A 23,268-nucleotide genomic window follows, 5' to 3' on the forward strand; every position below is an offset into this window, starting at 1 on the left:
ATATATATATATATATATATAAGTTATATATATATATATATATATATATATATATATAACTTAGCAAATAAAGTCGCAGTCTGGTTCTCTCCGAACGACCGTATGACATTCCAGCCAGTTATTATTATCGGCAAACCCGCTTGGATCGCTTGGACCCCGTCTCGGGGACACTGATGAGTCAGAAGTCTACCGAGCGGCGTTCTGCTAATTTTTCAATTTATTCTTCCAATTACGACGAAGTACGCGATACGCCGACAATTGGCCGTTATTAGTTTCGAAACGCGAGGATTCAGACGAAGAGCTTCCGCCGACAGAACGAATTCGCGCGTCTCGGCTCTGCAACACCGGCTGTGCCGCTTGACTTCCGCGCTTGATCGTCGTCTCGAAAAAGAAACTGTTAATACGCGAGTAAGAAATTAAAAACAGTTCACATCGATCCTATAAGAAAAGCTGCGGATCGCGTCCAAACATAAACTATAGCTCGGAAATTATACGCTCTTGTCATTAAGCGCACCTGTGACATTCGTCAATTTGATTCTGTAACTCTAATAAATGTTATTTATTTTTTTTATACATGTTAGAATTATTGTAATAACATGTTTATACGATTGAGAAGTAAATTTTACAGTCCTTTACTTTTGCTTTACGAGCGCGGACACTAATTCCACGTGCAGTTCACGGATTAGCTTCTTTAAGAGAGTAATATGTTTAATTGCGATAAGTTTATATCGGCAGTTTTAATCGAACTACATAAAACGACGATAACGACCGATTTAAAAAATACGTAAATACGGGATATGTAATGATTAAGTTCCACTGACCTTATCGTGCAGAAACCATAGCGCGTGCATTTATTAATATTTAATAAAATAAATTGATTTTATTCCATGAAACTCTTTTCCTCAATGTTTTCAACGTTCGGTCTAACAAGACAACTATAATTTCTCGCGAAAAACGGACTAACGAGCCGACGCCATTCCCGCAATTAGCCGCGCGCGTATACGCAGCTCGGTCGGGACAAAGGATTACGAATCCACTTGCGCGCGATGATGAGAAGGCGTCTCTAGTCGTGATCGCATAAATCAACGCAAAAACGGAGAGCAGAGCCGCGGCGAGACGAAAGTCAGAGAAGACTGTGCAAGGCAGGGTCAGACCGGCCGACCGGCACAGGCGGTCATGTCTACCACCAGGTATATACCTGGCGGGTTCTGGAAAACATTGACGCGCGACAAGAGGCAACGCACCCGTCCCGCCGATGACACAGCGGCGCACGTGCGCTCGGAGTAGTCGAGTATAAATAATACGAGACGCGGACAAAGATGCCGCCCTCCTGACCATTTGTTTAAATTAAAATTATCCCTGAGGCAAACAGAGAAAGAAAGAAAGAGAGAGAGAGAGAGAAAGAAAGAAAGAAAGAGAGAGAGAAAGCGGAGGAGGGGGGAGGGTGACAAGAAAGAGGAGAGAGGAGGTGAAGGAGGAGAAGGAGAAAGAGAGTCCAGGCGCGCGTGTCGCCGCACGCCGCGCACGATCGCACACGCGGGCCTTTTATTATGATTGTTAATGGTCGGTTGGTCGTATGTTAGGCGTGGGCCTGCAGAAAGAGTGTGCGCACGAGAGTGCGTTTTACACACACATAGAACCGAGATGACCGAGTGAATTCGGAATATCCGAATATACGTTCGACCATCAGTCGATTAATGTCCCATACTTTGAATAACAAATTAAACTGCTCAGATATAAAGTATTCGAGAAGTGACTTATAAAATAATTCGTCAAATCTTAGCAGTCGAATTGATTATACAATCGCAAGATTTTTTTTATCAAGATACAGAGAGAGATGAATTTATCGTCAATCCGCTGACATAAAGATAAACGTTCGGATTAGGAATCGGAGTGAACATAGAGGATCGAAATGAAATCGTCAGAACGATCTGGGCACGGCACGACTTTAAATCTGCCAGTCGATACCGATCTCACTTTTATCGATAGCCTTATGAGCGGCCTTAACTGGATCCTGGAACCGCAACGTTTCGTCGGGAACTTTACGATGGTCGTTACAGACGTCCTGTCGATTCCGTCCGCGGCTAATTGAACGTTTTCTCACAGGATGAGAAAGCGGGGTGAGAAATAATAAGCATTCCAATTGATATTACCCGAACTCTCTCATTTGTAACGATCGCGATCTATTTTGCGAATATCCCTACGAACTAATCTTCCAATTAGCATCTCAGTAGCTGCGTACTTTACAGATAAATCTGAAGTAACGAAAAAACTGTGACGTACGCGGTACATAGTGCGCATCTTTTCTAAATTTCCGCCTCGATGATTAGAACAGAAAATGATCGGGTTGTTATTAATTAGTGTGACGAGAAAGCCAGTAAATCTATTTGCGATTTAAAAATACGGTATTTCCTATCTGCTGCGCACAATGACATTGCAAATTTTATTCGTATTATTAATACACAGTATCATCAGAATCTATAAAATCCACATTTACTCAAAAAATATCTCTTCTAACTAACTAGTTTCTTCTCGACTGCGATTGTTTTCTTTTCTTCTATTTCGCACGCTAGAAGAAACTTTGGACGTGTGCAACTACATCTTCGTTCACAAAATAATTACTCCGCTTACCGCGATTTGAAAACCGTTGAAACTTGTCTTCATCCTATATATGATCCGTCCTCTGTCCCATATAACACTAACATTCTTTTTTTTTTTTACCTTACACACTGATTTCCATAATTTATTTTCACTTTCTGCAGAAGAAGCACTTTGCGCGGCCAGTTCGTCGAGAGTTGTTTTATCGAATTCTAATCTTCTATCCAGTTTCTTCACTGCCGCTCGAATGTGATCCGACTGATAGTCGAATACGATGCCAGATGTTAGACCAAGGCAATTTGCGCAAACGATCGATTTACGACAGTCATATACGCGTTGTGTATATATACGTACACACACACACACACATACACACACAAATGCAAATATATACACGCGCGTATGTGCACGGCGCCGTCTCTCGTCTACCCGCTTTTAATGGAAGTCCAATAAAGTCGTTCTCGCCCGAACGATCTCGGATCACGGCTTAAGGTGGTTCAACGGCTCGGTGAAAACTGAAGAATTTATTAAACCTCGCTGAAGTAGCGTGAGGAGTCTCGCATCTTTAAATAGATAAATTACGAATAATGCCCGCGTTTTTCTCTCTCTTTCTTTCTTACCGATAAAACTTTCTTCCTGATAAGGCGAAAATAATTTCACCTGTAAGTTTTTGTAGGAGATTATATTCCGAGATGGAATTAAGTTATGATGTTACTTCTTTTGGTAGCTGTGAATTAATTTTAACTCGCGATCAAACTTGAGTGTAACGTTTCATGAAAATCTGTGTGGAATTGTTTTGTGTACAAGTGTTTGCGAAAATTTCATGTTTTTTTTATTTATCTCTCCTCTTCTCTTTAAAAAAAAGGCAGGATAAAATCGATACTCGAATGTGTCGAAGTTCTCTCGAATATTTGAGTGTCAAATTGTGGTTACTTTTGCGTTGAGTGATTCTTTAATTTTTTTGCGATTTGCTTCTATCTCGAACTGCTGTCAAATATACACCTTTGACAATTCAGTTTACACATGTGTGTGAAATATAAAATCAATTGCGCGCTTTCGTCGTGTTTATGATTTAACAAAAATTCTCACGTAAAGATTTTGATTTTAATGATCAGATAATTCAAAGTGAATTCGACGGCAAGATAACTAATCAGTGTTAGCAGACATTTCAGGGACCGTTATTCGGTTGTTGACGAGCAACTGTTTGGACATTATGCCCCGCTTCCATGTAATCTCACCGATCTTTCCCGGTGTTCTGTAAGAGAGAGGGAGAGAGTTTCGGGGCAACCGGTCGTGTGGCGATCCATTACACCTTCGCCGCCGTATCATTCTCGCAGCATCTGAAACAAAGGACCGCAAGAAAGCGAAGGGGCAAGACAGAATCGAGAAGAGAAAAAGGTATCCGTGTCAACTGGCGGCTGTTCGTCGCGTGAAGTTCACGTATCTGTCGACGGTGACAGATTTCGACCGTGAAAACCGATAGGATCATTGCTCAGGTGACGTTCGTCGATCTATCATTCCCTTAAGTATTCCGCAACGATCGGTTGATCGCGGGAGACACTGCACGCGGAAGAACGTTACGAATTAAAATTTAATCTTATGTCACTTGAGAGAAAGTGTTTCTTTCTCTCACGCATACACAATCGTATTACGAAAATAAATTCAACAATAATATATGTCAGTTAAATTAAAGTCTCGAAGAATTCCTCAGTCCTCGCGTTGCATAATTCATCGCGCATCATCTTGTAATGAGAGTAACTACTCTCTTTCGAACATTCCAAGCATCACAATGAAAGAAATAACGCATCATGCGTTGTACGCATTCCCTGCCGCGGAATTATCCCACGCTGAGACTGTGGCCGCCGCGGATACTCGATTTCGGTAGTTGGCTCCTATCTGGATGAGTTCGTCGGAGGAAAACGATGGACGTGGATGGATCCGCGGAAAGACACGAACCGACGTGTGGGTGTGGATGTTGCTCGCACGAATGGACAGAGACGGACGGATACGACGATGGCGCGAGGTAGACAAGGAGCGTGTTACGGAGGAGCAGATATATGGCTCCGGCATAGAAGAAGGACAGACGCGCGTCCCGGTTGCAGAGCCGGGGAAAGGGAGACGGCGAAAGAAGAGACGGTGGAAGAGCTGGAGCGGCGGCGGAGGAGAAACGGGAGACACAGAGGGAACTTGTTATGCTTTGAGAGATATGGCGGAGGCCCGCGGAATACATAATTTTGTAAAGACAAAAATGCTGCGGTCGTGCCTCGGCGGAGTCGCATTTTTCCTTGTTTCACGAAATGTTCAGGCTCGCCTTTCCCTCCCCGCCCTTCGCTCCTGCTCCATCCTGCCGCTCCTTGTCCCTTCGCCCTCCTCCGCGCCTCTCTTTCTCCCCTCTCCCTCCGTTACCCCACAGAGTTTCCTCTTTCTCTTCCTCTCCTTCGTCCCGCCGATGTCTTCCTTGTCCAAGTTACCTCCGCGCATCATCCCTTTCTCGTTTCTCCGGTAATGCGCCGCGGAATGAGAAACGTTTTGTAAAAAATGTATCCGCATCTTCGTAGGTACGTATACTGTGTGTACCTAGCCGGCGCATATCGCGCGCGCGGCTGCGAGCCACGCAGATGTGTACCGACAGAACGTGTTGCCACATCGTTGCGCGTGTACGTGTTAACGTTGCTGTCGTCGTCGACGTGAATTCTGATGCCGGTGCGTTTGGCAATTTGCGAGTTCCCAGACCGAGATTTGTCGCTGACGCAACAAATGCGATGCGTGACCGGAGCTGAGCATATTTTCGGTTTTCTTTTTTTTTTTTTTTGTTTTTTGCGAAACATCGAACATTCACTTCTCGTTCGCAACTATCTTCCGAACGTTCTGCTCAATATTCGCCATTTATACTTGCTTACAAACATATCTCAATTACTGGTTTTTTATTCGACTACATTTCTTTCTTTATTACAGTAGGCAATGTAACTGATGTACTATCGTATCTCTTCTGATATTTCTCTCGCTAACGTAAGCCGGTCTATCACAAATTCGTTCTCTCTGTATTCAACTACCAGTATCTGTCGTGTTTCCTCACACACGTTCCAATGTGTGTATACCGACTTCCTGGCTATAATTCTCTAACTGAGATATCGACGCAACCGTAAAGAATAAAAGACTATTGTCTCGAAGACAAAATGTGACCAATAAGCGTTCGGTCACAAAAATAGACGAGACGTGTGCATAACGGTCTCTCTCTGAAGAAGAAATTTCCATAAACTCCCCATCTTCCCACTGGCTCGTGTCCTCTTCTACATCTTCGTCTTACCTTCGCGCGCTCGAAGCACGTCTCTTCTTCCTCGCGAAGGAAGGTGCCATCGTGTTCTTTCTTTCTCGCCATCGCCGCGCTCACTCGCTCTCGCTCCCGTGCATAGTTGAGATCCCTAACTGATTTTAGTGGTTTTCCTTTGACTTTTTGACGGCTTACAAGGGCCGACAGCCATTCAAATACTTCTGTAACCGCGTGCGAGGACCGCGTCGGCTCTCCATAACTAACCTCGGCCAACTCTCGAGAGGGTCAACTTTCCCCCTCCTTTCCTCTGTTTCTCTTATATGATCGTGTGTCGGAGGAAGATAATCCGACGATCGGACATCTCGGATAATGGAGAAACACACAGTTCTCGGATAAGGTAAGCTTATTAAGTGCATTAATGACTATTTGCTACTGACAGAATATGTGTAATTCGCACCATGACTGAAAGCTTATTGTTTTTTTAATTATAATAATATTAGCGTAAATAAATGCTGAACACTTCAATAGATCATTCAAAATAAGAAATATAGTTTCGTAAAAGATATAAAAGTTTTACTTCAACAAAAACCAGTGATTTATTTCTGTAAACTATAAATGGCTTCTAGTCAACTATAAATTTTATATCAAATATTATTAATATTCTTATTAATTATTAAGTTCTATAAAACCACTGACATAGGGTCTAATGATATTCGTGAAAACTGTGATTAACAGAATGAACAATGTGTGAAGACGAGCTACCATTCGGTTGGAACTTTCGGAAGGTTAGCAAACTAATGAAGCGGTCAGGCGATCATAAAAGATAGACGAGTTGCGCGTTGCGTTTGAGATGAAGAAATAAAATTATATATATCTTCCTTCCTTTCGTTTTTTCTCTCTCTCTTACATCTTTTCTCTCGTCCGTTTAATGCGTACCGAGGCGAGATATGAGGCAGGCGTACCTCTCGCTCGCACCTCGCCAACAACTTCATTCTTTTTTTTTTTTTTCTCTCTCTTTCTTCTCCGCGGTTTATCCGAGTCACCGATCGCGTAGATTCCGAGAACCAGCCGAAACAATATCATAACTCGTCGGGGTCCGGGAGTCGGCAGCCATAAATAGAAACGTTCGTACCTGATGCACAGGGAAAGCCGGCTGTTTCGTATTCCACCCGCGCATAAGATGGAAACCGAACGAGGAGCGAGCGGGAATTCACGATAATTATGATGCATCTTAAGGCGCACCGCGTTACCGACCGATCGGTTTTTGACGGCATTGCGCAAAGACTAAGAAGAGAGCGACATGTGAGCGGTCGAAAGAGACTTTCGTAATACAATCTGAGATCGACTTCGTCTGCGTGATCAAAATTCACAATCCATGAGAGAGCAGTGAATTTTATGTGATATCCGGAGTTTTTTTTCACAACATATTTGCGAGTTAAAATACTGAAGATTTACACGTCAGAATTATTATTTCTTCAATTGGAAGATCAAAATAAAATCCCGCAAAAGAGACATGTATAAGTCTAGCGAATCGTTGCACAAATGAATTTAAAATAATCATCAATAATTAGAAAATTATTAAAATGCAATAAAGATTACTTTAAATTATGAATTTCACCTGTCCGTCGCGTAGAAAGAAAATAATTTTAAATATGAAAAACCGAGATGAAAAACCGAGGAAACAAAATCACATTGAGAAAATAAAAATCGATCTTGATAAAACGGTGTATATATTTGTAGACGCCATAAAAATAAATCTCTTACTTTTTGTTTTTTTTGTTATCTAAGATTCAGACGGATTACTGGATTGATCATTAATGTTAATCACGTTGAAAGAGACCGAGATGAATTTTCGACAGTGCAATGCCTAATGATTTTCTGAGATTTTTCTCAGACATTTGGCGATAAATATCTCGTCACTTAGGCGGAGATTAACCCTGACTGAAAGAGCGCTCGTGAACCTGAAGAACTGCCGAGCCGGCCAGGAATGAAAGTGCAGTAAAAACGAAATAAACGATGACGATGGCGCACACACGTGTTCGACACGATTACTATTCCGCGGTTGTGCCTGCCCGGTGACTTATGTTAATGTCGTAATTATATCATCCTAATCTACCGAGTATACGGCGCGTATACGTATCCTACGTGGCCGCATCCTATCAAATACCCATCTTGGAAAGTGCCATACGTGCCAGAATGCAAGCTCGGCCTGCGAGCCCTTGCGTCGCGGTTTCCGTGAAACTCCGAAGGTACCGAGAATTCGGCGAGCTTTCCACGAGACTTTTGAGAAACACATATAGATAGACGCAATAGATACAAACGTGCAAATGGATTATTGAAGAGAAGGAATATTAAAAAGTAACCACCTTGCATCTTCTAATTCCGATAAAATTTCACTTGCTCTCTTTCTCTCTCTCTCTCTCTCTCAAATTCAAGAAAATCACGTTTAAATTTCTAATTTATTTCAGCTGCAGAAATGCTTTGTGCTTGCGCTTCTTTGTGACGTACAAGATTATATATGATCTGTTCGTGAGGGAGAAAGAAAGAGAGAATGCGCATTATGCGAAGGTACACACGAGTCGTACGCGTTAACAGAAAGATTTTCGCGCGGTGTACAAATTAATTATTTCCTGCAGGCTCGCGACAGAGCCGGGCTGTGTCGTCGCCCCGCGATGTTGGTGACGAGAATGAAGTTATTCAAAGGAAACTAGATCGCTTTGGTCATCTTTTCCACGGATTTCCGTCTCTTTGACGATTCCACTTCATTCTATACGGTCCGAGTCTTTCGACATTCGCCACGGACGACTCCGGTTGGTTACCTCCGCCTTCCAGAACGAAGAATAGGCACTAGAACTACGGGCTGTGCTCGCTTAATCCGCGAATCGAAGCTTTCATGCATAATTCATTACTCTCCATCTCTCTTTCTCTGTCTCTCTCTCTCTCTCTCTCTTCCTCTCCTTCCCCTCGCCTGCGTCTCCGCCACCTTTTGAATCGGAAACTTTTGGAATTCTCTCTCTGTCGTTTCTCAAGAGGAAATTTATCGCGCTTATGGCATTCACACTATGAAGAAAAGTCGGCGGTGTTCAGCGCGACCGATATATTCAGGTCCGGGAAACGTGCTGCCGTGGACCGTTAAACGTAGATACGTGATACATTAACAGTAATATATGACGAAGAATGCGATTGTGTTGAAATTTTCACCGATATTCACTTTAACTCATTATTTTCAACGACACACATATAAATCATTCATTTAGCTTGTTCTTCTCTTACTTGATTCTCCAGCATCACCCTTTCAACCGTTCGAGTTATTCACTGCGTCGTCGTTCCTCGAACGGCATTGAATAACGTCCACAAAACTTCTCGCGTGTTTCTCGTCCACACACGATCTTATTTAACGGTCATTACCAGCGTCACACCCGTATGCGATCAATCTCGAATCAGCAATTGTAATTGACACCGGCTCGATTACTTGAGAGAAAGATCGAGACACGCCGGGAGAAAGAGAGAAGGAATGATCTCTCTTTCTCGCGTTTCACATCAGACACCCGCATATCGTGCGTCGCGCATCGAGCAGCTAACACGCGCGGTTCCGCACATAATATCAATTTATGTCCCGTAACGTACAACATAGTTGCGTGATTGGATCCTTCACGCCGGTTTCCCCAACGCATCCGCGATCGTATACCGGGTTCACATCTAATACCGTCACCCTATAAATTCTGAAATATTAATAATATCCTTTTGCCTTCGCAGCCCTCCTCTCTCGCGTCTCTGACCACTCTCGCGACGTCCGGGATACACCCGTGTTAGACGACCTGCATTATCTGAGAATTTATGGCCGTTTAGACAAAAACGGCATCGGTTTGCTTTAGACTTGCTTGCGTTCTAGCTTTTCGTCGCCGTTGGGAAGTGAAGAGAAACGACAGAGAAGCGCGTAATCGTGAGTTTTAAGGTTTGCTGAATGTGACAACATTTTGCGATAGTATTATTTTTTTTATATAATTATTATTTATATAAAGTAAAATTTATATATAAAGAATTAATTTACAATTGTCACAGAGAATATTTTTGTGACACGAATGTCAAAAATGAAAGACACAAAAATATCATTTTGCGTGTCAAAGACTGTAATCACAATTAAATGCTGAACGGAGAAGTGCGTTTATCCTTGTTGGTGCCTGGCGAATTTATGGTTGCAGAATTCAACAACGGAAATGTCTCGCCTTCGTACAATTTCGGAGACTATATTAGCATTAGAGGGACCGGTGTGTGTGAGAGGCCCAGGTAGATCATCCTACGCGTTGGCCCAACAACGACAAACCACACCCGCTTTTGGACAATGGGTGACGCACTGCACTCTCGCCTCTCCCTTTCTTGAGTTATGATTTAGGTGGTCGTATACACACATATCGTTTTAGATATCGTTCGACTCCAATCCTCTCGATCACTGATTTCGGAATGATATATTCTGCGGATTGCCTATGGCTCAGGTAGAGACTCAACTTCGTATCGATAGAAACTTTTTAGAGAAACGTGTGTTTTTTAATGAGACGTACCTGCGAGATTTATATTTCACATTAATATTTATGAATTTTTTATTGTAAGCGGGCTATTTTATTACGTTAAAAAAATACTGATGGTATAAAACTCGACAATAACTTATTTAAAAAAAAAAAATACATATATATATATATATATATATATATATAATATTGATCAATGTATGTGTTATTGCATATTTCTCACTTTCGCTTGTAGTGTACTACGTTGAAGTTGATATCGAAATTTATCTTCACAACTGACTAATGACGTGCAGATACATTCTAAGAATTTTACATTAAATTATGCAAAGAAAATTATTGCGCCGTATCAGATGTCGTGTAAAGATCGTTTATCTTTCATTATACAGATCTTTATCGTCACACTGGAAGATATTGCACGCACGTTGAAAAAAAAAAATCTTTTCTTCTTCGTGATTTATGACAACATAATCCAAGCAATCTGTGTCGATGTGAATAATCTATAAGTTGAAAGTGATGACATTTCGACGACCCGTAATGTCACTGCGATCGCGAATCGTGACTGTGATCGTTGCGTAACGTTCCATCTCTTGCGAGCTAAGCATCATTTGGGATGGAACTTACTGTTATTACTCGACGTGTACATATATATATATATATATATGGGATTGCTTTCCATTGCGCGGAATCCTTTTCGCAACTGATCGTTTTATTAGCGGTGTATTTTTACGGCGGCTTTGTGTAACACGAGAATGTCAAAATATGACGTTGCAATATTGATTCTTCAGACACATTGTACTTTCACAATCGAGGCGAGTAATTTAAAAGATACATTTATTTCGATAAGACATTACAAATGCGCCTATATATCATACGCATATGTTTATCAACGATGTGTATAGAAAATAATGTCATATAATCAATGTGTTTTTATCAATTGCATTTCAAGTAGCAATAGACTGTCGTTCAAGATATCTCTTTTGTAATGTAAGCCTTTCTCTTCCATATATTTTCTTTTATACGCTGACAACTTTGACAACGTCATCGCCAAATCTTTTCTCTGACAAATAATAATAAGTCAATCATGTCGTAGGGCGCTGATAAAGAAATCAGTAGTTCGATCGTAAGTGGAAAGACCTCCAGCCGCGCGACGTGGACGTCTTCCTGACAAATGAATCTGCCGATACAACGCCGGGATCGAGTTGGACAGGCTAACCGGTGACGTCTTCATACCGGCGGCCCATCCTCCGCAGCGTTGTCCGTCACACAAATCGCCTAACCAGCCTTCCAGGATGTCACCGATTTATTTTACGAGCCGGTTCGTGGTCTTGGGCGCGGCAAGCCTCTCAACTCTAGATGGTTATATTGAGTCCTTACGCGACACGTCCTGCAGACTCCTCCCTTTCTCTTCTCCCGATGCAGGATCGATGGTTTATTGAGAGTCATTACCTTTCTACGGGGTTATAAGTTTCATCCTTCTCTCTCCCCGGGAAGGATATAGTAACGCCTCGCGCGATCCTGCCTCGGGGATATCAATACAGGTTTGGTCTCCGCGGAAGAATCGAGAGGGACAGGAAAAAAGAAAGCGAGTCATAAGGCAGCGCAATCACGTCTCTCGTCTCACGAGATCGAATCTCGAGATACAAGGGGAATTTCGAGCGGGCTTCTTCGCGCCGGTAATTCCACACACTCGGACACGATCCTTTGCATTTTTCGTCGCACCGAAATCGCTTAAGAAAAGACACAAAGCAAAACATTACTAATTTGCTGAAAAATAAAATTAATCAGTAGAACTAGCTTTATATAAAGTGTGTCCCGAGAATTCCGAGATTTATAATTTTTTTACGTCGTCGTTAATAGTTTTATCAATTTTGAGTCGTTGTTTCACAAATCTAATTTCGTTAATTTAATCTTCTAAGAACATTACAACTTGTGATTAAGTGAATACGTCTTAAGGCGCATAAGAGTATGAAGCAGCTACGTGGCGCGCTGCGGTTAACTTGCAATTAAACTGCTTCCGTGATGCTTCTTGAAGGTCAGAACGTCGAGAAAGTGGTAAAGAATTGGAGTGAAAGGTACACCTCTACCAGGTAATTTTTCCCGGTAGCTCCCGGTGGACGATCCTCCAGGTAACCCCTAATTACCGGGAGCAATTAGAAAATTGCTGGTCGGAGGTAAAATCCGATTCATCATCGTCTCCCGCCACGGAATCAACCTGTCGAATATGCTCTCTTTAAATGCTCTAAATTTAATCCGCCGCAGCGCGCTATCTAACGAGGTTTACATAATATAAAGTGCGAATCCATAAAACGCGATGATAATTTCCATCAGCACTAATAGCAGAATCCGTGCATGAATTGCAAATCTACGCTTCCTTTCTCGGTTGCAGAACGATTTTGTCTGAGACGAGAGCGGCGCGGCAACTTGGCGGCGGTGGTGGCGTTGCGGGCACAAGAAAAATTGATACGTGGGCCTCTAATGGCCTAACAAAAACGGGCCCAACAGGGACAGGACGACAAAAGCATATGCATATTATGAATGGATGAACGAGGCGAAAGAGGAATGGATGCCAGAAATATATTGCCTCGGTGCATCCCTCTACGCGTACACGCGGGCCTGACGTGGTTGGAGAAACGAGGACGGGAAGATTGAGCCTGTCCTGAAGAAGAGAAAAGCAACGATTCAAAATGGAGAAAGAGCGGGAGATAGGTGGGAAGACCTAATAGAAAGGCTAAAAGAAGAAGGTGGAAAAAGATCCAAGTTGCAAAGCTTAAGCATCCTCGCCCTTTATCTCCCTTTTGTGCGCTGTGTGATAGCGCGCGGACTTGCCGCGTGTGACAGAAAATTAGTAAAATCCGGCGGGCAACGTGTGGAACTGTCCGTCGCGCTATCCGTTGCCGGATTTATAAGGAGCGAAGGCGAGATTTATGTCGGACCGTCGGTTATTTATCGGTTTCGATGGCACACGCGATATCGTTACACGGATATCGATACGTCCTGAGTACGAGGGAGGCGGAGTGCCGTTGTCCCCCCTGTTTTTTCCTCTCTCCCTCTTTCTTTCACTCTCTTCTACTTGCATATAGTATGTCTTGCTTTATTAGATCTTTTTCTCTCTTTCTTTCTCTATCTTTCGGGTGAGACTTGATTTACCTGGGGACACCTGCGGGGTGGATCCGGTAAACACGACATCTTCGATCGTGAAAGCGAAACGCCCCGGCCTCCGGAGTGGCTTTACTGTGTTGGAATTTCCTCCTCGAGGAGGACTAATGCAAAGAAAAGCAGAAATTCAAATGGAAATATTCAGCCGCGGAGATATTTAAGCGTTAAAGCCGTAGCTTTTTAATAAACGGGCTCTCTAACGCGCGCTCACCTCAACATCGATCATTAATACAACACGTACTATTGAGTAATTAATTCCTAGTAATTAATCTAGTAGAGAATGATAATCGGAAATTAGACTATGTAATAAAAGTGAATCAGTAATCAGTACTTTCTGATAAAATTAATAATTATCAATCTCTCACTCTTACGCTTGTTTCCGGCATCGGTAACAATATGATAACAAAGCGATAAGCACATTTTTTGTTGTATCGGAAATGGGAACGAAAGATATAAAACTTGATGAATCCGTGCAGCTAAAACTCTCTATCTTTCTCTCTCCGCATCTGTAACGATTATCGCGCCTCTTGACTTCTTCTTCGAAGATCGGATTTACTTTGACCCGTGAAATTTACCCCAAAACTCGGCGAAGGGCTCGAAGCGCCGTAAGAGGAAAGGAGGCAATAAGATCGGAAGAGCGGATGAATTTTCAGCTGACGTGCTGCATTCTTAAAGGTCTTACAACTTCCTCTTCTCTTTCTCTCTCTTCTCATATATTTGTTAAGAGATTATTTCTGGAAGTTGTAAACTAATAAAAACTAATAGCATCGCTAATATCGCAAACGTAGCGTGCGTAGCTCAATGTCATGGTCATTAGTCACATTATCAATAAAAAAAAAGTTATTTTTTTTAAATACAACGAATATAGCGTACTCCTATCAGAAAGAGCGTGTGTAAATAATCACAATCGATTCTCTCGATATTGCTATTTTTATCTCGACGCTGATTGTACGTTTCTTAGAATGTGTTTCTCAATTCATGTCGTACATAGCAAGACGTACGGTAGTGCCTCGTGCCAAGTTCACGTGCAACAAAGTCGCGCTCAACGGCGCGAGGCACTCGTGCCTCTTATACGCGAAATTCATGCGATTGCGATTTTTTACTCTTTTTCCTGTCACGTGATCTTACTTCAGTCACGTTTTTTAAATCACGTGGTGTTTTTCTATTTCTCCTTGTCACGTGACTTTATTTTAGTCACGTTTTTAAAGGCACGCGTTACTTTACTCACGTGTTGTTTTTCTACTCCTCCCTTTTTCGTTTATTTTTCTAGTTTGATTTTCATGCGTTATTTCTGACATCTCTCATAAGTACATCATGTGTATTATATGTAAAAAATCTGTGATGTAATTTAACATTGTAATTATTAAAAGAAATTAAAATTCTTATTAAAAAACTCTTTGTAGTGTATTTTGCTCAACGCAACAAAAGTTTAGGTGTTCGACAATAACGGTAATATTATAACGGAATGTTCGGGACGGCAGATCCGGGGCGATTATTCGCAGCAAGGCTCAGCGTGCAATTATTAATGCCAAGCAATCGATAAGCTCAAAGAGGCGCACCTCCCCGTGTCGCGCTTGTAATTACTGCCGGCAAAATGGCAAGAGGAAGAGGAAGAAGAGCGTTGGAGGAGAGAGGTAACCCTCAAAGCACAATGCCACCCTCTAATCACGCATCGACTTATCGGCAACGAGGAGACAGACGTATCGTATATGCGGCGCCTGTTTTACCCATACCTTTAACTTAGAATGGCCTACCTAGAATGACTCTTCCAGACTGTCTAACATCCAACCTTTCACCACAACCCATCCACCAGCGTGCCAAAGTACAGGAAGCACTTTCTTCCGCGTTTCTCGCCCGTTTGATGTTCGCCCCGAGTCGAGGGTGCACGTACACTTCGACATTTTCGACTTTACCAGAAGACGTCCCCAATGAAAATACGCGCCCAACCTGTTATCTTCCACGCAAAACGGCTCTTCTTGCGTTCATTTACAATTATTTGTCAATTATGTCATTATCAAAAACAATATAGCGCAAAACAATTTCACCGACGTAGAAAATTATGCATTTATCGGTTGCGAGCCGAGTTACAAGCCTAATGTTTACTTGCGTCATTCTTCCACGATGTTATTTTTATTTTATTTAATATAGAACATTTAAATATCCAACACCCGAATATTTACTCCACTTGAATGAATTCCTCGACTACGAATATGTGCGCTCGAAACTATACGGCGGTTCAAGGAACATACCCGCACATACTTTGCGCGTGGTTTGTGTGCTCGCGCGTGCGTGGACACAGGCTCTGAAACTTTGAAACTATTTATGCTTTATTGATGCCTAGCTGAACACATGCCAGTACTGACACACAAAGCGCCAAAGCAGCTAAAGAAGCTAAATAAATAGAAAGGAGATTCCATGTCGAAATATTGTTTCTAACGTACAGGCAGTAAAATGCTGAGATGCGAGATCCTTTATTAGTTGTGCCTTATCTGAAACTATATATAAATGCTTCATCGACCACCGCCCTGCGTGTTCTGCAAATATTCCGTGTGTTCCGCACAGCCGTACGTTATGCTGGCGAGAGTCAGCAGAACAGAGTCGCGTATCGGGACCGTGGCCAAGCGAGTGGACGACGCGAGCGGTCCGAAGCGCGGCCGAGGCGCGCAGTAACGTAATGGACGTCATTAGCCCGTGTAGATTATAGGGCGGCGTGCAGTAACGATCACTTCTTATAGGGCACACCGTACGACGGCCATGAAGAAGACCCACCATGGTCAGACCCTCGTTCTTATAGATCGCGTCGCGATCGATATCGAACCGACGTACGTCACTCTGTCAATCGGCTTCCGGTCAGTCCGCGCGACTCTTTGCGTTCCGCGGTTTTTTTTTGTTACGAACTTGTGTTCTAAATAATGTCGGAACAGATTCTCTCTTCTGAAGAATATTGCACAAATGTTAAAAAACATAAAACGTTTTTTTGAACACTTTTTTGAGTACCATTCGAAGTGAATAATATTAATTGCCTTAATTTTTATATTCGTGGAAAACTCGTATGTTATTAATTTCGTTCAACCAAAAGAAGTGAAACGATCAGAAACGTGAGACAAAAGGCATACTGCAGCCACGTGCTGCCATACCCACCGCGACGTAAGAAGTGTTCACGCGGGCTATTTAAAAATCGTAAAAGTCGATAGAGATCGTTTTGCCCCGGCGGAAGGGCGGCCGCGGGAAAGAGACGAAGGAATCATGCGGTCAAAGAGAATGGCTCTCTTTCTCTCTCGCTCGAGTAGAGGGGTGCATTTAAAGTAATGGCGTTTCACTGGAGATGCTATAAATTTATCTGCCATAACTTGTTATACGCGGCTCTCCTCGCGTATTTATACATGCCTTCGTGGCCACACACAGATTCCGCCACGGCGAGTCGCTCGTACGCTCCGTTCTGTTTCGCTTGGTCGAGTTATGGCGGCCTGACGTCGATGGAACAGGGCGTGGATGGGAGGGCGGGAAGATGGTAGAACTGAGAGACATTGCCTTTCGCCGAATTATTCGGATCGACAACAATCGCCGTCTGCCAGCGGCACGAAGAACTCGCGACACCTTTCATAATGCATACATCGGAGAAACATATATCCTTGTTACTTACGAATGAGTATCCTTGAGGATCATCGCACGATGGCGCGTGTTCAGAAAAAATCATTGACACGCGCTGCTGAAGTTACTAGAAAGAGTTACATAAAATTTATAGTTTTCTATGTACACTTGAAACCAAATTCAAAGTTTTCGCGTTGGTGATTCTTGTATCTGGAGTTCCCAACTAAAGCAACATGTGCAATTGCAACGCATGCATAATTTATGACGATGAGTAGAAGCAAATAGTATTCTTATCGCATCCATTAGACAAATTACAATGTTTATGTTAACAAGAACTTTATGCGTCCATATTGCGCACCTGAGGCACCAACTGGAATGTATTCCGGAAAATTTTAAGTATTCGTTTTATTTGAGGCACTCTTTCTCTTTCTCTCTCTCTCTCTCTCTCTCTCTCTCTCTCTCTCTCTCTCTCGCGTCGATGCGCCGTCGTTCGGAGAGAAATACTCGTGCCGCAAAGATACAAGTACGCATCAGTTTGTTCGAGGGTAGGTACGTAATGATACGGGCGAAGGTATATATCGGAGCGAGAGAATCTGAAGTGGCTCGAAGAGTACTGTAACATGCCCTTAAGGGACGTACGTACACCTTCAGATTCCCGCAAGAGTGTAAGACGAGAAAACAGACGTTAACGTGTCAAATACATTTAGCTTCTCCGCGAGATTCACTTGTTAACGCGAAGTTATTTAGTTTCTGATTAAGGAACTTTACGTAATCCGACTGTGACAAGTAATGTTTATTTAGCCTTTGCGTGAGAAATCTGTCTTTTATATACAAAAAAAAAAAAAAAAAAAGCAAAATCACATGGCGATACTCGTAACGTAATATTAATAATATTAAAGAAAAGAGAATCGTGTGGCAAACTTTACACGTAATTTACATTAGTTTCTTTTCTTTATTACAGGCAATAGAATTAAATTTTATCTCAATTCTATATACACAAAAAAACAAAAACTTTACTATATGTTTTTGCGTATCGATTCTTTCGCGACGACGATGCTCGCTGTCGATATTTCTCCGTCGTCAGCCTGCGGCCAATACTCTCGCTCGGCTGGTCGGCTAACTTTTAAACAAGACTTAACTAATTTTCAGATAGTTTAATATCTTACGTACCTCTCTCGCGCGCGACTGAGGCGGGTGAACGACTTAAGTCGGGACGGCTGGCTCGTCTCTGTCGTGGCGGAAGAAGAAGGGCGATGGAAGAAGGAGTCAGGGATGTAAGAGGTGGAGCGAGAGGGTGGATGAGCCTGGAAGCGAAGTGGGCTGAGTGACGTGTAAAGACACCTCCACGTCCCGAAGAATTTAACTAATTATAATATGGGATAAACGGTTTATTCCCGCCTGGCAACCTACTCGGAGCGATACTGATACCACCTCTTGCTCTCCCCTTTATCCAACGTTCTACCACCCCGCCTCCTCTTGGATCCGCGCAACCCGCCGCGACTTGGCACACGTCACAGAAGTTAGCGAGTCAAGACGCGGGGGCACCGGGCCATGATTAGGCCAGATTATGGAGGTTGAACTTTGATCGTCTCGTAGATGACGCGGGAGGAAGCGCGGATCTCCGTTCTTCGACATGCGCGCGCTCTTCTTGGATATCGTTGCCGCAGGCAATTTAAACCTTCAATTTTCTTGTTTGATTACTTGGATCGCGTATTTTTGTAACGGTTAAGAGTTGAACGTTGAACTTATTATTAATTTTAGATTTATTTCGTGCGGTTGGTTTTTTTTAGTTCAAAATACTTTCAAGCTCAGCAACAATCACTTTGGCAAGCGCGTATCTTAGAAATCGCTCACGCCGTTTATTTATCAGGTTCGTGATTAAAGAAAAAACCGTGAAGAAATATCGTTCTGTAAAATCGTTAAGTAAAAATCGGCATATTATCCGGGTATATAGTTTTAAAAACAAGTCGTGCACGGCGGTTTTACATGGTCTCGTCCATAATCTCCGTACGACCGATTACGATCCATGTAATATATGGAATACCGTCATATATGCGGCTTTTATCGCCAACCATACGCACCGATCGTTTCAGGGAAGAATCTCGGTGCTTCTCTCCGGAGAGAAGATTGCCGCCTCCCGGAAGTGCAACAGCGAAACGGATTATCCGGAGCACCTATGTAACTTTTACGGTCTTAGACAGGAGCGTCATCGACAGATGGCGATAAAGAAAAAAAAAAAAGAGAAAAAAAGAAAAACAAAAACGCACAGACTAAGGAAGCGCGATTGTAAAATTGAGTGTGCGTTGCGAGTTATCAGAATTCCGTTTGAAGACGCGTGATCAAAGATCTCCAGAATTCCACGGACACGTTAGCACGGTATTATTATTCTGACAGGATTTTAATTTGGTCCCAGAAGAGGGAGGAAGAAACGTCTGGCGTGTCTGTGAGAAGTTTGACTCCAATTTCGTAAGGTACTCCAATATGTAGGGTTCGGGCGAGTGTATCGATATTGACGAGGGTACTGTCCACGTGACGTTTCGTTTAGAAGAGACCCCCCGAAATACCCTTGACGCGGTTCGAGTCTCAGCGGGGGTCACTCAGAAATTATAACTGTCGGACGTGATGCTAATCTGGAGAAAGTTTGGAAAAGCGAAGTTGATTGATTCTAATTTATACCACGGTGCTTCGAACGAACGGTGCTAGCATCTCCGGGAATATCTGGTATCGGAAACAGTTCGTTCCCATAGATACCCTCGACGTCAGTTTAACCCATGTGATCTCTTTGATAAACAATCCTACATTTTTTTAACAACTATTATGTGTGCGTATTTGTCAAGAAATGATCTGCATTAATTACAGAAGTTGATATGATGACAAATAATCGCGCATCGACGTGATCTCAACGAAAGATGACGTGATAAATTTACTTCTTTTCAAGTATAAACAGAGCTCTAACGAAGGTCAGGTTAGAAGGTTTACTTTCAACTTCCTAAATTTTTTCTTCGACAGAATACGATAAGTACACCGATATAGGGTACCGCGCACAATGCCATCTTCGGATTACTCATCCTCGGCGATGCGCGATCGACGAATGCGACCGTGCCAGTGGGGAAAAATTTATGAAAGTAATCCGGCCTCCCCCGCTCTTGACTGCTGATCGGCGTGGGAGCCGGCGACGTATTTTTATTGTAGCTCCCGCCGCTGCACGAGAAATCAAACTTTTCGACCGATAAAATACGACGCAACGGATATACGGAATAAAGGACGTGGGGTGTCACCTGTCTGTATGCTCAACAGGTAACTCCCCCATTGTCAGAGCTGGGCCTCACGTGTGCGTATACCCGTTGTAGTTGCAGGCTCCATGTGTGCGTTGCGCATGTATGGGTGTGTGGATTTGTGCCTCGCCAGATTAGAGGGGATACGCGAAGCGAGAAGGGGTCAGAACTATCGAAGGACTGGTTTTCTCATCTAGCGGACCTGAAAATCTCCCTCGCGGCGCTCGCCTGACCGATTCATGGGTTTCGCGCCAATGCCCGATCCAGGATCATCACATCGATTCGAGATTAAACGCTCCCGTGGAATCGCGTGTGAAAATGTCAAATGCGTGACAAACGTTTCTATTATTTTTAATGTCCATTGTGTCAAGATAATTTGTGTCAAGACGTTAGGACATAGGAAATTTCAAAGATATAAGTTAACAATTATGAAAATAATTGTTTTACGATTATTCGTATAACGAGCGTTTACCTGCTCGACACAAGATGCAACTCTTTGATCAATGCACATATTTATTCGCTTGAATATACGTGAGTCAATCTAGTCGCGTAATTTTTTTTTTATCTCTACTGAAAATTATGTCACGCATAAAAGCTGGAGCGTGACGATCGTCTCAGGCTAGACGTAAGTGACCGTAAAACTGGCTTTTGGCTCTTTCTCTCTATGTCTCTTTCTCTCTCTTTCACTCTCTCTCTCTCTCTCTCTCTCTCTCTCTCTCTGTACAAAAGAGATGAGATAACGCGAAAATGATCGCCGAAAAACACGTTCGTTTCTTTGAGAGAATATAAACTGTCGGGTTTATCCGAAGGATCAGCCAGTGGCTACAGTAAAGTACAGTAAAGTGCTTATCGTATAAAAATGGGATAAATTTTAACGAGCTAAAGCATTAGCGAGGCACCGGCGGAACTAATTGCGGATCAAGATCAGAAGCGATCGCGGCCGCTATGTCTGTCGGTGCGCGGAAACGAGTTTTCTAATTGGTACGAAAGATATAACCAGTTTTACGTGAAGAATTTGATCTGTGACCGTAAATCTGGATACTATTGCTAGTCGACTAGTCAATGATTTCTTCGTCGATATAATGCTCGTTCGAACATTACGTCGCGGCAATGTAATTTCTCAGAAATATCGCGTGTGTGGAGGTAAAGAAACTTTTTTTTTTTTTTTTTTAATGCAAACGTGAATAACTTTTACCGTGACAGCGATAACTGTGAAATCGTGCCAGAATTTCAAAAGGAATTATCACATGCCGATCTCGGCACAATCTGAAATATATCTTACGATACGGAATATAAAAAGATCGATAAAACAGTAATCCCACATTGGTTGGGTTAAATTCGGACGTCGACGACCGATGCACCCGTCGAAGCTGGCCTTGGTCCCAAGTCCGACCGTTGCTCATTCTCTACGCCCATCGTCGATCGAAGGTCACCCGATATATTACGGCCCGAAATCGAATGCGTTCATCCGGCAGGCATTCCAACGAGACGACCAAGTCGAAAGAAAGAAAGGATGGAAGATGCTGATGGAAGAAAAAAAAAGGTTCGCCTATGGAAGGGTAAAAAAAAAAAAAAAAAGAGCGGACAAAACGTCGAGATGCAGACGGATGGCGTGCTACGATCGAGTCTTGTTTCTCTCGACTACGAAAGCTACCAGAAGAGCTACCAGAAGCTCTTCAGCCTGGCAGGGCGTAGCCCGCAGGCTCGATCATTACCGACATTGTCCGCTAATGGATATTTATGAATGCACCAATCAACGCCACCACTACCGGGCTTCAATGCAATCAGAATCGATTATATAGATTTCTCTTGCGCGGACACACAACCTTCGGTCGTCCTTGCAAAACTCCCACAACGCGTCAATGAACCATTGCATCTGATGATCTCTCTTGGATCTCATCGGTTGATCTTTGAGTCGAGAGTTTTGTTACGAGAGAAAGAAAGAGAGAAGCTACTTCGCTACTTCAAGATCCACACACAAGCACTCTTCTATTAGTAATCTTCGAGACGTTCCTTACGAGAAATTATACATTTTGTAATTTTCTATTAAATAATTAACGATCTTAGTTTCAATATTAAAAAAAAAATATATTTCAAAACTTGACGCAAGAAATATACGCTTTGTTTATAAAAAAAATATACGTACATACATATATATATATATATATATATATATATATATATGCGTATACCGAACGAATAAACGGTTACTGAACACCCTATATATCTTTCACGAGCGGTTTCGTCGTTGGAGACACTTCCGAGAGCACCTTTTGATCTCACCGCCCGCGGATCGCTTTTGTTTCCACCCTCTTCCGCGACTCGAAGAAACAAAGACCGATTGGCCGGACTAATGAGGCCTCGCTGGCCCGGGACACACCGTGCGTGTCGTGACGTAATCGCAACATTTTTAAAAAGTCACGAATACGTTTAGCTCGCGCCTGCTCGCTGAATGCTGTTACGAAGAATAACGTGCCGTGGCCGCGCCGCGTATATATAATATCGCATGAGGCCGTGCGCGCATTGTATGTTTACGAGTCGGTCAGAAGACCGACGACGAGTAGGGGACGCGGGGCTGCGCAGGGTGTCGGGGCAACACGTGTCCGTATCGACGAGGATGTATCGACGGCAGCTCAACGCCTTCGGCTACATCCGCGTGTGGTCGCCGACGACGTGGTGGACTCCGAGAGAGGACCGTGCGGCGCATTAAGCGTATCCCTTCTCTCACATAGGGCGAGCTGCCTTCGGGAGAGACGTTGCGGGAATATATTGGGACTTTACGCGATTTCATCTCGCGACGATCGAGAACCGCCAGTGCCTTCTTCGTCGTGATCGTTCATCCGCTCGCGGC

This window comes from Pseudomyrmex gracilis, unplaced genomic scaffold, assembly GCF_002006095.1.
Source record: "Pseudomyrmex gracilis isolate BER0280 unplaced genomic scaffold, ASM200609v1 scaffold_49, whole genome shotgun sequence".
Classification (NCBI taxonomy): Eukaryota; Metazoa; Arthropoda; class Insecta; order Hymenoptera; family Formicidae; genus Pseudomyrmex; species Pseudomyrmex gracilis.